This window comes from Amphiura filiformis, chromosome 10 (genome assembly GCF_039555335.1).
Source record: "Amphiura filiformis chromosome 10, Afil_fr2py, whole genome shotgun sequence".
Taxonomy (NCBI): domain Eukaryota; kingdom Metazoa; phylum Echinodermata; class Ophiuroidea; order Amphilepidida; family Amphiuridae; genus Amphiura; species Amphiura filiformis.
The window spans coordinates 31372628-31387974 of NC_092637.1; the positions used below are offsets into that span (position 1 = coordinate 31372628).

The 15347-nt window shown below is 36.3% G+C and overlaps 1 protein-coding gene across 2 annotated transcripts in view; it reads left to right on the forward strand.

The window, feature by feature from the left end:
* The window catches only part of LOC140162740 (heparan sulfate glucosamine 3-O-sulfotransferase 1-like), an 86490-nt gene that overhangs the window by 47524 nt on the left and 23619 nt on the right, over window positions 1-15347 (forward strand). Inside the window, exon 3 of one of the 2 annotated variants that reach the window (XM_072186026.1) lies at window positions 13531-13732. The gene's annotated coding sequence lies outside the window, so the exon portion shown is untranslated. Of the gene's footprint in view, window positions 1-13530; window positions 13733-13755; window positions 14065-15347 lie in introns of those variants that run through there. The other variant, XM_072186025.1, reaches the window with a different exon arrangement.

Below are 15347 nucleotides of genomic sequence, written 5' to 3' on the forward strand. Positions count from 1 at the left end.
CCAGGACAGAACTACACCCACCCACCGAGTTTGAGCCCCGTACGACCTACGACGGCCTCACATTAGCAGTCACAGACAAAACCTTAAATCTACAGAATATATCCATTACTCGTCTCGAAAGAGCTCAAAATAAATAACTTAAAAAATTTTCTTGATGTCCTTTAACATGTTTCCATAGTTAACCATCGTTAGCCATGGATATCTATGCTGTAGAACTGACCGGTGACTAAGTCCGATTTATTGGGACGTTTATCGACCATCAACGAGTAATGTTTCTGCCATGGAAGGTACGATGGGCTATTCCAGTTAAAATCCATACCCCCTATAGAAGACATGACCTTAATCTTGCACACAGGGAGTGTGAATTTCAAATGGGCTTACCTGGATGGGTGACTCCGTTTGAAATCTACACCCCCTGCGTGGGAGATTAAGGCGAAGTTTTCCATCGGGGGTGTATGGATTTCAACTGGAATAGCCCAACTCGATTTATACGTCGGGAGTTCATACGGTGAAGACCGTGCTTAAAATCTAAATATTATTTTGACTTTTGCCAGGAGCGTCGGAAACTGTCTATACGGAAACTGTTTGTAAGTATAAAAGCAGTGCGAAGTTTTCATAACATCAATGTCAAAAACAAATTTTATTTTAACGTTGGATGTTATTTCTAAAGACAGTTAATGTCCACCTCCGCATCCCCTTGACACCTGGGAAAAATTTCGAAATTTTTGTTCGAAATTTAATTTTATACTTCACATGCAAATAAATATCCAATTCATTTGCTTTCCCTAAATATGTAGGCCTACGTCGCAACTTTAATATACAGAATATTGTGAGTTAAAGGATCAAAAGTCGTTACCTTTTTGCAATATATTCAAAGGAAAAGGAAAAAATTGTATCGTTGCACTGGGATCCATTTTTCTTTTCACCTTTAATTTGTCTTTATTTTCCTCCTTACTTATTCAACCATTCAGTTCACCATAAATTAAACTGATATCGTACCGTTATAATAAACAAATTGATAAAATTGAAGTTCATGTTCCAAAACTTGTCTGAATATGCGGCAAATACGAAATTAGGGTAAGTAACTGTCGCGATTAAATATACCGTAAGCTCACGGGTATAAGCTTGCTGCAAGATAGGAATTCCGCTTTAAATTGGATGGGCTTACACGGCCGCCACAAGTCGGAAAACTTAAATCCGATTCATCGGATTGAACCAATTCTTGGGGTACATTGTATAAGGTGAACCTAAACATGGACAGACAGGGTCATAGTACTATTCTACCTTTGTTCAGCCCTATCAAAAACGACGTGAGAAAAAATAGAGATGGGCTTTATAGCCAAAGAAAGGCTAATACCCGCGTATTATTTTTGTTTCAGATATTTTGCTTGCGATAATCAGTCAGAATATTATTTACCATGTTTACTCTGACTCTGTCAAAATAATATAATATTTCTGCCACTGCCCACCCACGTAATCTGACCCCCTCTGGAGATATCATCCTCAGGGATCAGAAGAACAACAGTTCTAAATGTTTTTACACGTGACAATGAGAGAAATTTGTCAGCATTGACTATGACCTAATACCAGGTGGTATATTATTAGCCAATCAACACCTGGTCAATATTAACGAGTAAAAGAGGTGAAGTAGATGGACAATACGGATGGATGTCTAGTCATATCCCAGCGCGAGTGTGAGTGTGCATTCGAGTCAAATGTCCACTTGACCGATCAAGAGTTGCATTATGACGTCATACGCAGTGCACCCACTTGCATCTCTTAAACTGAAACTTGTGATTCTTTCCCTCGGTTCTTTTCGTTAAACGATATATGATTCAGCAGAGCGAGGGTTAACCAAATTTGCCATTAGCACCTGGTCATTATTTGTTAGCTTTACAAATGTACATGCAGGCATTTTTTTTCTTCATTTTTATGTTTGCTCTTATTATTTTTCCAGCCTGTTAAATACTAGGTCATTAACCGTTCGACTGATACACGTATTACTGTTATTATTACAATTTATTATTACTACTACAAGTCAAAATTGAAACGGCGTCAAATCGTCAATGTAGGTTAACCATGAATTGTTTTAACCTGGGCACTTACAGTTGCTTTGGGGTCGGATGCTAAGGTGTGGTAAGGTGATGCAGTGTGAGCCGCCTGAAGCGAAGAAGGTAATATAATTGGGACTTGTAATTTGTATACAGTGAATAGCAAGATTTTTGGATGCTATTTTTGTCTCATCAGGAATAAAATTTGACATTGAATATACTAGTACCGCATTCATATTCAGCTCACTTCTATACATTTGACTGCCTTCTCATTGCATTGCAGAAACGCAAAAAGATAAACAGACAGATCTTCGGGGGATAGACAAATAATGCGGTTCAAACACATCACTCGATAACTTTTGGCACTATGTACTAGTACTTTATTGATCATTAAGTGACCGCTTATGGGTTAGAATTTCAAATAGCCTAATCATGTACCGTAGCTCCCGTGGCCAAGTGGTTAAGGCACAGGTCACGTAAACCTAAGGTCCTGTGTTCGATTCCCAGGCGGGATCACTTTTTCTACTTGTCTCCTTTATTATTTGCGACGACGATCCTGGTGAAAAAGTTTGATTATTTATTGATCATGTTCATGGATGCAATAGACAGGGTTATATAGTCGCACGTGCACCTGGTATGTAACGCATGACGTCATTGTGACGTCATTTCAACCGTTGTAACCAATCGGCAGTCTTGAATCACATCAAATCGACGTAACGCGTTGACGCACGAGAAAACCGAACCCAATGCTAGTGTGCTACATGCTATTATGATAGATGGAAGTGCTTGTGACAATTGGGCTATTCCAGAAAATAATTTCACACCCCCTATAGAGGAGTAAATTTTCAATCAAAGAAATGTCCGGATTTCCAAGTCTGCTTTCTGAAAACGACTGGAATTCCAGTTGCCAATATCACTTGAAAAAGCTTGGAAATCCAACTAAATGAAGGAAAAATCACGGAAATGTCCAAAATGAACTCTTAAATTGAGGATTTCTGATGTTGAACTATTTTTGTACCGGATATTTTTACCTTTGGACACTTTAAAAGTCTGGATTTCCAACAGTCTCGATTGGACAAAAAGTCCGGATATCCGCACTCCTCTATAGGGGGTGTGCATCTATTTTCTGGAATAGCCCAATAGATCTTAGTCTTGGCCCTATCTTCACCCCGACATTGATTAACGAGAAAAAAAGGCGGAGATCTCAAGAGATCGCACTAACTATTTTTCCTCGATTGCCCGTGCCGAAGAAACAATAATGCAATAAACACATCAAGGCAAACGTCAGATCCGGAAGAAGAATATTAAGATACTAATTTATATATAATAAAGATCTGTAGATCAAGAATTAGAAGAACTAAAAAAATATAATTACCTACAAAATGAAAATAGCGGGTGGGACAGGTGATTTAACAAGATGTTGAGATGGCTCATCATACGTTTCCGATTGAAGTTTAATGCCATCTTATTTATTTACTGAAAGCAATGGGCCGGATGACAGCAAAAAAATGTGTTGTAGCATACCTGCCGACCGGGCGTCGATAAACACTGCAGGCGTGATCGCAAGGAAGTCATCAATGATTGCCATCTTCTGAAGCTCTCTAGAACATTGGTATAGTTCATTTGCAAAAAGTAAGCAGTTTTGACACGTTGAAGGTCATAATGGGGCCAAAATGTAAAATTTGTTCTATCATATTGTAATAAATCTCAATATTGTTCCACTCATTGCTGAATCCTCCCTATGGCCTTATAAATTCAACCCAGAAAGTCAGTATCGAAACGATTATAGATGGTCAGATATATCGGGAACTGAAATATATAGCCAAAAAGCGCAGCTTTTTTCTCCTGCGCATTTTAATACCTCTTTTGTTGCTCTACGATATCATTTGGTCGAGTTATGGGCGCTTGAGTGGCTTCAAGTCGGATTTTGAAAGTTGCACTGCTCATATTCAAGCCAAATGCGTTCGTCGTGTACACACACACCCCAACACAAAATCAAGACAAAGGACACCGATGTGCTCTGTTTACATAACCATGAACTTTACTTTATTTTACTCTTTCGACTTCCAACTAGGCTTGCTACCCTTTACTGACTTATCTCATGAACTCTTTCTGCTGACATCTGAATACTTGGTGTGCCCACCATCATTGTCTTTCACTGCCTGGAGGGGTGTGTGTACACGACGAACGCATTTGGCTTGAATAGAACCTAAGTGCAACTTTCAAAATTCGACTTGAAGCCACTCAAGCGCCCATAACTCGACCAAATGATATCGTAGAGCAACAAAAGAGGTATCAAAATGCGCAGGAGAAAGCTGCGCTTTACATACATTAAATAAGTTTTTGCTATATATTTCAGTTCCCGATATATCTGACCATCTATATTCGTTTCGATCCCGGTTTCGATACTTTCTGGGTTGAGTTTACAATATTGTGCAAAGATAAGAGGCCAGAATGGTTCCAAGGTAATGGAGGTCGAGTTGCACTGCACTATTTATTTTCTCTCAGATGTCAGTTGTGTATCAGTTCAGATGGGGTTAGTAGTATCACTGGTATACTTATCAGTTTGGTGTGGATAGGCTACTATAATAAAGTGCCTCGGCAATCTACCAAGAAGCTTCGCGTGGTATTAAATGACTCATCATAATCTTTGGAGCAAGTTGGTAGTGGTTTAAATTAACGTCTTTTGAAATGGTATATAAAAGCACATTCAAAAAGTACATTCTTTGGCAGGGTATGAGGCTCAAAGCTATCCTAGATAGGCCTATATGTGCGATTGTGATTTACGCAATTAAACGATGACGTTCTGATAACACAGGCCAATAATCATTTGATCGAAGGAGGGGAGGGGAGAATCTCTTCATTGCAGTCTTTGACACGATAATCATTATGAAGTTTGACATCTCCCAAACACAGATTTGTTATGATTAAACACGCTGCTGCTATTACAGAACATAACATAATACATAACATCTCGACGTGAAAATTATCTTTTGCTATCATGGAAATCGACTGCGCACGCCTTCATGATATGAATGTGATCAGATTATTATCGCATTTCTGTTGTGATAAATTTACTTCGCAATGTTAATGTGATTTGACAAATGTTTTCACCTATATACTAAATAAATATTTTGATCATAACAAGAATGCTCGGCTTGGGGTCATACTGACTTAGGGGTGGTGCAATAATTATGTGTACCCCCGGGGTGGTGAATTATAGGGGGGCAAAGATTTTTGGCAGACCAAAAGGGGGGGAGGGCAAACATTTTTGGCAGGTCGAAAGGGGGGTCGAGCGATTTTTGGCAGGTCGAAAGGGGGGGCAAGCAATTTTTGGCACAGATATTTTGGGCACTGTTTCTATATTACGCCCTAAAAGGCGTAGGAAAACGTTAGAACACGATCAAATGTGCAAAATGTCCTGCTCGCATTATATGATAAGACAATTTGAGGTTTTAAATTCGGGTTCCCCAAAATCTTGCATGTGTAAGGGGGAGGGCAAAGATTTTTTGGCACGTCGAAAGGGGGGGCAAGCGATTTTTTGCAGACCATTTTGAGAATTCACCACCCCGGGGGTGCACATAATTATTGCACCACCCCTTAACACCACCCGATATGCAATTCAATTTGAAATCTGCAATAATATGTTGTGAGTTCAATAGGATGTTCAGTCAACTCTCCTTCAGATGGAAATATACTTATTGCATTGATCTCGGAAATTGCTATCGTCCTTATAAATATTAGTTTTTAAACATACATAGTTTCAAAAGGAATCTGTCCAATTTACCTAAATATTTGTTCCAATTCCGTAATATATTTGTTTTTGTACAATAGTCATAAAACCTAGCACGTACGTTTTTACACGTTCGTTCCCCTTAAGGGCGCACATCACTAAATAAACGTCCCACGTGGAAATACAAGAAAGTGAGTTTTTTTCTACCCCATGTAACAATATTTTTAATATTTTCATCAAAAAAATGTCTTACATTAAAATTAAACCTTTATTTAAATTTATTTTTTTGGGACAAGTTAAGCCAAACTTGAGAGATACGAACTCCTGAAAAGCGCCATCCGAATTTCAGCCGATACTCGCGTCTCCTTACTGAGTTCCGGCCATGATATTGCAAGAAAGTGAGTTTCTTTTTCTACCCCATGTAACAATATTTTTAATATTTTGATCGCACCAATGTCTTAAATAATTATTTTTATTTAAATTTGATTTTTTGAAACAAGCTAAGACAAACTTGAGAGATACGAACTCCTGAAAAGCGCCATCTCGAATTTCAGCCGGTGCCTCCTTACTGAGTTCCGGCCATGATATTGCTCTCAGACCCATGCACATTCGATTCGGAACATTTTCTGAACAGATTTGTAATGTTGAGCCCCTATTCTATCGTTTTTATCAACACAACCAAGAGTCACTCAAATTCGGTTCCATCGGGACGCCGATATTTCGCATGACCCTATTTGAGTATTTCTTACCAGGATTATGAGGGTTACACCAAATGCGAAAGGATTCAGTGTTGTGCACCCTTAATACTACAGGTGCAGATGTGACAAAATTTAGCAGCTCAAAAATTCCCCAAACACCGATCATTCCTAGATCCTGTTTATATAATTTTGTCCACTGCCAAATGATTTGTTGCCATTTAACAAATAATTTCTTTTAATATAAAATTTATACATTTAACACATGAGCAGATGTACTAAATCAGAAAACCAAATGTTCATCTGCAACATTTAACCTTTCTATACTGATGTCTGGGTACAGGTATGGGTCCAAATTTTCGCGTTTAAAATATATTTTTAAGGAACATCGATCCCAACAATATTCCATTAAAATGTACCAGAACACACCCGAGCGGGGAGAGGGCATCATCAATTGTTGGTGGGTAATAACTGGGTATGCTTCCCCGGAATTTTGTTTGAGGTGGTTGGTCTTTGGGAGCTGACAACGTACGGTAAAAGGGGTCTTTCGGAGCTGCGAGATGTGAAGATTGAGCAATTTATGGATCTTTTAATGATTGACATCTGTGACATGATTCAGGAACTTTACTTCAAGTTATAATGATCTCACATACCCAATGGCAAAAGTCATATCCTTCATAGAACAAAAGTTTACCTCACATATTAGGGAGGATGAGTTAGAATCATTCTATGTCATTTAACAGGCATCACCAGTGGTGGTTTCCTATTACTTGGAATGACCCTTGAATGTACCGGCACGAAAATTTTGGGACAATCGGGGGAATCGAGACCCGTGCCCCCCCCCCCCTCCCGACTTTTAAACACCTGCGGACTCCACTATATTGCACCGTTGTTGCATGGTTAATATTTAACTGACGTCTTTGGCACCTGCTTTAGTCTTTTCCGGTTTCCCCTCACCAAAGAATATGTTTAAAATTTGTCAACATCATGGGGTAAAACGTTTCCAAAATTTTGATACTTCAAATATATCAATGTCAACAATGGAATAAAAGTGAAGTTTTTAACATTGAAATGGTTGTGTACACTATGCATTAGAGAATGAATTTGGAGAAAACCTTCTGATAATTACAAACACTCGCTGAGCAGCGAGACCTTCTCTAAGCTTTTAATCCGATAAGCTGATTATCTATTTGTTTTCATGAATTGGAAGACATTCTTTGATGTATATTACTGAGCTCAATCATCTGAAATTACTGGAGCGTGAGCCACCCAGGCTGGTGGCTCAGCATAATTATAGTATATTATTGACAGAAGGTTTTCTCCAAATTCATTTCCTGATGTGGTATAAATGATCTCAGAATCTTCAAAGATCCTGGATTTGTCCATAGAGCCATAGACCGTTTTAAATGGTCTATGATAGAGCTTATATAGGTGAGTATTTACGCCAGGGTAGGCCTACAACAGGATGATGAACTTTAATGATGAAACTAGTTCAAAGGACGCGCCGCGGGGAGTTGGTAAAAAGAGACGCAAAATATGTTGCTTCATGCGGATAAGAATATTATAATGGTTTCAAATTTAAATTTCTTAAATCAACTCTAACTGTGTTTGTTTGATTTTATTTTGTTAAATAAAGGTGCAGTAATAGGGCAGAAATTTCTAGGCGGAAATTTGTCTCCAATTTTGCTATTAAAGGCTAGGTCAACCAAATCTTGGGTCAACATGGTCAATCAAGTTCTGATGATGTTGTCGTGATCGTGTATATGTGTATGTCAAAACAAAGTATCATGTTTATAATTATTTTGTAAGCACTAATTGTTCTATGAATTTTATACAACCGTATGACAAAACAGGCGAAAGTCGAAACTACATTTTCGTACAAGACACGATTTGCCATTTTTAAAGAGAACTGGTCATTGCTCATGGACAATATTATAAAGTTTGCTCTTTTATTTAATTAATGACATAAAATCTGAAAAATATTGTAAAAAGTTTTGACTTTCAAAACCTACATTTTGGTCTAAAATTGTGCTTGGATAGGTCGTTTTCAACAGATTTACCACATTTGCCTTGCTATAAACATTGAATTCCGTTATATGTTGGCGTAATGAAAAAACAAACAAATTCTTAGGGAGAAGTGTTAGATTTCGTTCGATATAAAAAAAATTCTGATTAGATGAAGGGAACACTTGAGGTTTTGACAAAAACCAATCACAGATGCCTATTTTCCACCAATTCACTGCTTGCTTTGAAGCTCTTGGACGAAATTGTGTGCTCGGGTGTATCGAGGTGGAAACTATGCATAGATGCGTTTTTTAAGAGAATCGTTTTGTAGCCAAACCTTTTGCAAAATGTATACTTTGAAAATCAAAAAGCTTCAAAAGTGTGTCATGTAACTGAAATATGAGACGATAAACTTTGCCGTATAATATTACCGCTAATGAAACACAAACATCTTCAATTTGACCTGAATTCTATGGCCAATTTCATCGCCATTTTCATGAAAAACACGCTACATGTATATCTTTCGTGTCCCTAGGTATTTCACATAATTGTTATTCTGTGGATTGCGCCTTTACCGACTTCCCAACCCAGGCACACCTGGGGAGCCACTGTCAAAAACGGTTAACCTATTAAGAAAAGTCGCCGGCTCTCATTTTGAGTTTCCGATATGAAAATGTAACATGTTTTGGATAAATTATGGATAATTTTCGGGAAAATGGGCGATTATTGATAAGGTATTTGGTGATGGTGTTATATTTCAAAGTTAAGCCGTGATAATGCAACGCGAGAAGGTAAAATATTTCGGCCTTTTACTTGCCCAAAATCGGCAATGAAAGGGCATCGTCTTATATTTTGGAATTTTATTTTGTTATGATAGGCCCTATTATTCGTTTAATATCCGCATTTATGTGGTTCAACATGTTCAAAAAAATAATAACTTTAACAGTAATTGAACCAATTACTAAGTCCAAAATGAATGTTGTTGCGCGTAGTTTTGTTAGCCTGTCATTTTTATCTATTTATCTATTTATTTATTTATTTATTTATTTATTTATTTATTTATTTATTTATTTATTTTTCTCTAGGCTTTTTTCAAACATTTGTAATTTGACGATCTATGATATCAATTTCTGCAACTGGCATTCTTGATTTAGTACGGTCTCGTGGCGCTGATTTATGTGCCTGTCATTTGTCAATTTTTGATCGATGGCCACCATCACCAGACTATGACGGATGGCCCATGACCTCATTATAAGGTCAACTTAAAATAATTATTGGAATTGAAAGGTGACACGATAATAAGTAAAAATTAGAAAAGGTGTTTACCATTTATTACGTGCCCGATTTTCGTGTGAAAATTTAAAGTTAATCAAATAGACGTCAGCCAATATTGAAGCCACTTCATGTACAGGCCTATCAGTCAAACTATTGACCATGCATGTTGACTGTTTAGTGCAAAATGATATATGTGAGGCTCAAAATAAGGCTGAGCGAAAACAATATAGTCCTAGTGCATAACTTCAAATAAGTGTTTTTATATAGGAGCCAATTTTGTGGCGGGTTTTGGGGAAGAGTGAAACAGGCAAAGTTAAATTTGAGATAGGGCAAAATATACCATTTCCTTTCCCCTGCCCTATGGGCAATTCGTCAGCAGCGAAGATGTTACATAACTCCCTGGTAACTGGATCATTGAGGTAGTACATGCCATAAACTTTGTGTTGCGATCATTTCGATCGTAGTGCAACAGAACTTTCTGTTGCTGAGCCATCGAATGTACATTTTTCTCAATAGTATATCCGACGTTCATGAAATGCTTACAAAATATACCATTCATTGATTGAATTCTTGGTACTGGTGATCGATCACTCGTGATATTTTCAAATATTAAAAAGACATGTCCTAGTGTGTCAGTGTAGGCCTACTATCTTTATTTCACTCAAATTTCAACAGAAAATCCGTAAAAATACATTTTGACCATGAAGGCAAGTCCGTGGTTAAACTAACGTTTTCATTTTCATGTATATTTGTCCGAAATTGATATTGACAAGGTGATACCATATGAAAACTTGATTTAGATTCTAAAACAAACAAAAAAATCAATTTAATACTTTATATAAAATCAGCTATAGAACTTAGTGGTGAAAGATGCTATAGGCTAAACTAGGTCAAAAATGTATCCTGTATTTAAGATATTAGAGCCACTATATGACCGGTGAATTTAATATTCGGATAAAAACGGATAAAAGAGGTTATAGGGGTATCCGGTTGAACCACCCCGTGCTGTCAACTTTGATATGGAAATCTCATCAATGTCTTCAATCAAGAAAACGAAGACAATTTCGGCCCTTATGGAAAAATCATATTTGAAAAACAGCATTTTTGATAAACGAATTTAATGATCGAATTGAATGTGTGATGTTTTCGTAACATTGCGATATTCGATGCAATGCTTGTCGATAAGAAATATAACTTATATTTAATAACAATGACAAACACATATTATAGGCCTAATATTTTGAAAAATACTGACACTTTAAAGGCGTAGGCCTAATATTTTGAAAACTGCAGATTCCTTTTGTCTTTTCAATTTCTAATATTTTGAAAAATAAATAAGTGCAGACACTTCATCAAGTGGTGGTATTTTGGCTCTTTTGGTAATGAAAAGAGCGCCCCCGATTAAAACACTAGGTAACCTTACCTAACCATGCCATGGTAGCCTCAAAAAGGCAAACGGGGGAGGCACGTGCCAATTGACCTATTCAGCATCAATTCTGCTTTATGGTATAGGTTTGTGAACCCAACACTCTTATAGAAAGAAAGGGTGCGAAATCATTGGCTTTTTCGGTTGTCCTCCAGGGCTTCAAAAAAGGTCTTTAGAACCCATATGGTTCTATAAGGAACCTTTTTGGGTTCTTGAACAATGAACATATAATTAACCCCTTCTTTTTGTCTAACTCCCTATGACAAAAAGCTTCTAAGTTAGTCTTAATTTGTACCATTTTTCTAGTGAAACCGAATAGTTGAATGTGGGGATATCGGTCCTGTTATCTCCATCTCATCTAGCCACAAGATGGGAAACAGTTTATAATCGTCAGGTCTGCCATCAAGCTTTAAAGTTTCCATTCCAACGGAGCTAGTCATCAGATCATACAGGGTTGTATAAGTTATAAACATCATCTGCTGGACAACCCAATTCGTTATAGTAATCGAACCTCATTGCTATTTATGACCCGTTAAATTTCACTCAACTTTCCATGATCCGCGCAATTAACATCTGAGTTTCTTACTCGAATTTGAACTTGTGCAACAATCTCTGGTGTCTCATTTGAACCACTCTTTCAGTTACTTTCTTAAAATAGCTTGTCCAAGAACGTGACCATGCATGGTGACACTTCTGTTTCGGTTCTTACTTTGCCGATATGGGACACACTAGCACTACCTACATGTAAAGGCCCCTAAATTTGAACAAAATGTACATTTTAAGGTGGTATGATATGAGGATATTTCTGAAAATAAGGAAATGCTCTGAGCAAGCATTCAATGATTAATAGAGTAGGGCAAAGTACACTGATCAATATGGATTTTGTTTGAAGCAAATCGGACATACGGTTTTCATAAGACATCAATTTATATTTTCTTTGTATCTTATTGTTTTTATCAATAATTAATGTAGTTAATGAGCTAAAATGACGTGAAAGGCTCATTAATATGTAATTTTTGCACGAAAGCCATATTGGTCAGTGTACTTTGCCCTACTCTAATCCACACGCTCAGACCATTTTCTAGTTTCCAGAAAATACCTCATATGCCACCTTAAGTTGATAAAATAGGCACACATTTGAATGTCATTTACATTGAACTTCGTGTGTCAAGTTCAGTTTATACTTCGTGTGCGAAGTTCAGTTTATACACAAGTCATAAATTGTTTTCTTTGGGACAAGATAAACCTATCGCAAAACCAAATGTCAACATGGTCAAAGCCGGGACTGTGCCAGGGTTTATGAATCTGATCAACATCAGCACTGAACCGAGTAACTAAACCATGTAAACCAATTTTCAAGTCGTTACGGTGACATGAGTGACTGAATTGCCATATGCTGTATGATGATGATCAAGTTTTGGTTCAAAAGTTTGTTAAAGTTACACTTTATTATTTTTAATCAGTATTGAGTATAGTCAGGGGGTTCAACCCCTTCAAAAGTTGAAAGGATCACAAACCCCTAGGCTAATTCTCTTTAATAATAAAAGGTATTTATTTTTACCTTCCCAGAAATATTTATTTATTTATTTATTTATTTATTTATTTATTTATTTATTTATTTATTTATTTATTTATTTATTATTTATTTATTTAGTCATTTATTTATAAAATTTTAGTCATTTATTTATATAATATTTATTTATTTAGTCATTTATTCACTTATTTAGTCATTTATTTATATTTTATTTATTTATTTATTTATTTATTTTTTATTTTTTATTTATTTATTTAGTCATTTATTTATTAAATTTTAGTCATTTATTTACATATTATTTATTTATTTAGTAATTTATTCACTTATTTAGTCATTTATTTATATTTCATTTATTTATTTATTTATTTATTTATTTATTTATTTATTTATTTATTTATTTATTTATTTATTTATTCAGTCATTTATTTAGTCATTTATTTAGTAATTTATCTTGTCATTTATTATTTATTTATTTATTTATTTATATATTTTTGACCCCAGGAGTCGGACGTTTTTGACCCGTTCTCAAACAAAAATCTATTCAAGATAATGGTGTACAATATCTCATAATAATTTTCAATTAATATACAAATGAGTCATTGTTATCACTTTTTTGTAATCTGTCTATGGTCAAAGTCAATGACTCATTTTTCACTTTATTGTTATAGATCTGATTCCTTTTTATCATCATCATCTTCATTTATTTAAATTTTTACACCATGTCCACACAAACACGCGGCGTACAGCCTGCGTTCAACAATGCAATGACTAATCGGTCATAATTTGTATCATTTTTCTATATTTCTCCCCAGGCCAGGCCATATTTTTGATGGAAAGAAAAAAATCAGGACAGATTTGAAACCACATCACTTCTTATTAAATCTCGAGATTATCCAGATAATGGGTTAACCAAAGCAACTAGCCTGGGCAAACTAGTTTTAAACATCAGATATTCTGCAAGCCGGAAGTTTTCAGGGAGCGGCCACGGTTGAATTAACATCAATACACCAGACTGTAAGTACGTACGCCATTCAAGGCCTTAGCCTGAACCAAAAATAAAACAGATTTTGCTTTCAGTGTACTCAGTCAGTCAGTTAATGCATTGTGTATCAGGCAGACGGTACGGAACTAACTTTAGTGCCAGAGCTGTACTTCCAGGCATGTATCATAGATTTTCATGCATTGGTGTTTTATATAACCATGAAAACTTCACAGTGATCAACAACATTTATAGATCTGATAATTCATCTGTTTAACTAAGCTATACGTGAGGATAATATAATAATGGAATTACTCATATGAATTTGAAGGATCATACTGCATTGAAATGTTACGAAGGAAAAATGGTGAGTTTTTGCATAGGCTTTTGATACATAGTCCAATCTGTATTGTCTATGGTTAGTTTCAGCAACTGTAACTCAGTATCTTCATACTGCAGATGTCATTATGTTTATGATAAAAAGACTGAAGTCTTGCTGGCAGGACTAGTTAGTGTCAAAAGTTCTGTGAAAGTTGCATTTTCTGACTTGTAAAAAATGGATTATGGTAGTACAATTGTCCCCGGGGGTAATTGTAGGCCTACATTTGTGTGACAATTATAAAATTTATGAAAACTTATGAGAATTGTCCTTTTCTTTTTACTATGCACTGATGGGGAATACACGCATGGCAGCCTAGTATTTGTCATGGCCTGTAACCAAAACACGGCATGAAAACAAAACTTCAAGTTCACTTGCCGTATTTCACAGCAACTATGTTTATGTTCCCTGTGTGCAAGTATATGAATACTGACTCTGGGACTATACGGTATAGTATAGTCCAAAGGCTAAATTATAAGCTATTTCTGGTTTCAATTCCAGATCATAGGACTCTGGACTATTTAGACCTATTAATATAGTAGTTTGTGGACTTATAGTATAACTTATACCATCGAGATAAAAAATCTCGATGGTTATACTAGCCTATACATAGGCTTAGGAACCGGGGGGCTTGAGGGGGCTCAGCCCCCTCAATAATTTTGGTGCGGGGCTGGAATACCTTTCACCCCCCCAATACTAGGTGAACTTAAAAAATTGTGGTGATAAAATAGAGGGAAAAGGGGTCTTTGTGACCTATATTGTGCAAAGTTTTCTGACTGCAAAACCGAAAATATCGAAAGGTAATGCTCATATTGTTTATTGGAAAGAGTGCATGCTTGTGATTAAAGATGAAGAAAGAAAGCAAGAGTTGTATATACGGAAATGATACATTTGTATTATTTTTACACCAGCATCATGAATAAAGTAAGATTTGTGCGTGTGATACATACAAAGATATAAATTGATGGAAATTCTTAAGCTTTAATATTTCTGCGAGTACGCCGTCGTTTATCACAGTACCTGTGCAGTCGGTCCCTGTGTGAGTGGTCGAACTTTCGTCAGATGTGTATGTGAGTCCTGATAAAGCCCATGAAGCCAGAGACACATTCGACGAAAGCTCGTCCACGCATACAGGGACCGACTGCACCGGTACTGTGATAATCGACGGTGTACTCGTAGAAACTTGAAATGTTGCCAGAGAAGAAGAGATTAAACTTCTTAGATATTAGAGCGTTTCTATCTTTTTCTTATCAAAATCGTTTAGGCCAGCC